This window comes from Bacillus rossius, assembly GCF_032445375.1.
Source record: "Bacillus rossius redtenbacheri isolate Brsri chromosome 9 unlocalized genomic scaffold, Brsri_v3 Brsri_v3_scf9_2, whole genome shotgun sequence".
NCBI classification, from domain to species: Eukaryota; Metazoa; Arthropoda; class Insecta; order Phasmatodea; family Bacillidae; genus Bacillus; species Bacillus rossius.
The window spans coordinates 15,630,496-15,632,563 of record NW_026962013.1 but is presented as its reverse complement, the minus strand read 5'-3'; the positions used below and the strand labels follow the sequence as shown (position 1 = coordinate 15,632,563).

Below are 2,068 nucleotides of genomic sequence, written 5' to 3'. Positions count from 1 at the left end.
CGCTACTCGCTTGCCATCGCTGTGTATTTATTGGTCGTTGAAACATCGATAAACATTTGAAGTACGAAGATTTTCAAGAATATCTTCATTTAGTTTTTTTAAAAAAAAAGTAAGGAAAAAGACTGAAAATACGAGCACATTTAGATGGTTTCAATAATAGTTCATTTGTTAGATATTATAAATAAAATATGGCTTGTATTTATCGCAGCCCTAGCCGGGTGGTAACGAATATAACGAGAGACGGAAATGGAATGAGACTGTCTAACCAATAAGAGAGCAGCAGTTTGTAGCAACCCAAGCCACTTGTCATTACTTCAGTTGTGTTTGTGAAAAGCAGTTAGGGACCAAATAAAAAAAAAATCAAACTTTTTAAAATAAATAAAATATCAAACATATGACAAAAGTGTAAAAGTATTTTTTTTAGTTCGGAATTAATAATTTGTTAGAGCATTTGTGGAAAGAATTCAATTGATTAATATTTTTCATTTAGAAAAAAAAAGTAAGTGTCAGAAGTGGGATTCGAACCCACGCCCACAGAAGTGGACTGCGACCTGAACGCAGCGCCTTAGACCACTCGGCCATCCTGACATCCTCGCTGTTATTTCATATGTTTGTTTAAGAGTCAGTACATGGTAATTAGCACCAGTCAATTTTTAAAATTTAAATGTTGATTATTCTGTTAAAAATAAAAATAATTACAATGACACAGAATTTTATTCTAAATTCACACAGAACGTTTCGGCACGTTTCCGTTGCTTCTTAATAGAGTGATATAATGAATGAATCTCTTTTCTCAACCCTATCAGCCTCGGCAGAGAACAATGCCCGTGTCATGCTATATTACTACAGTGAAGAGAGAGTATACGATCAACCATTACTGCAAGGGGTAGGAAAAACAGGGTTTGAAGAACAATATATTCCATACCTGCATTAGTAGGTACATTATCAAAACGGGTTTAAATTTATAGTAAAACATCTAAATATTATTATTTTTTTCCTGAAACACTTTTCAATAAGACCAAACTTTACTTTTAGGGTTTGAAGAAAAAAAAGAACGGGTTAAAATACAAGAAAAGGTTCATAACTTTCTTATTGTGTACACTAGAAAATCAGTTCGGATTTATTGTAATCCTATTAAAATTTTGATCGAAACATATTTTTATCCAATTAACAATTAATACAAAGGATGAAAAACACCAGGGGCTGAAGGACAAATAAAAATCAAACATGTTTCTAATTATTTAGTTGGCAGCGAATCAAGAGAAGCAGTTTTACCAGTTAACATATATTTTAACGTGCTGCGTTGAAAATGGATAGCCAATAAAATATCTAACATTATCGTTTATGAACAATAAAGTAAGATTTAGTATAAAAGTAATGTAGCGGTATAATCATGTTTGGCAGTTTCGCCAGTCACTGGGCCACGTTAGTGTTAAATTTCCCATTTGGTGGAGTGATGCTTAACGTATTTCCCAACTGGCGGAGTGATGCTTAAAGTATTTCCCATCTGGTGGAGTTATGCTTAACGTATTTCCCAACTGGCGGAGTGATGCTTAAAGTATTTACCATCTGGCGGAGTGATGCTTAAAGTATTTCTTATCTGGCGGAGTGATACTTAACGTATTTCTCAAATGGCGGAGTGATACTTAAAGTATTTACCATCTAGCGGAGTGTTGCTTAAAGTATTTTTAACCAGGGCTTCTAAAAATCTTCGATTTTAGTTTGAGCTGAAACAGCGGTTTATTTATATTGATAACTTCAGCACTAGTAAGCATGCCCACATCATGTATCTTACAGTGCAATTTATTTGCCCGCTATTTGCTTTCAATGTTTTTCCTTTTGTTGGTCGCAATGATAGATTTTTTTTCAGGATTTATTTGGGGGGATATCTCCCCCTCCTCCATGTGTGCGCCATTGAGTCCTTGATTATTTATAGAGGATAATAGTGATTTGAAATTTTGTATTTGGTTATCTTTAAGTTGGCAAAACGCAGATTACAACAATTCGTCACAGATTTCGTCGAAGAAAGTTGGTTCGTCGAAGGAAGTTGGATGACGTGACTATTTTG

General features: G+C 34.2%; 1 non-coding gene across 1 annotated transcript; it reads right to left on the bottom strand.

Annotated features, from left to right (window-relative positions):
* Positions 1-504: 504 nt before the first annotated feature.
* On the bottom strand, positions 505-588 carry Trnal-cag (transfer RNA leucine (anticodon CAG)). The gene has a single exon. It is a non-coding gene; the product is annotated as a tRNA-Leu (tRNA).
* Between the last annotated feature and the right edge of the window lie 1,480 nt (positions 589-2,068).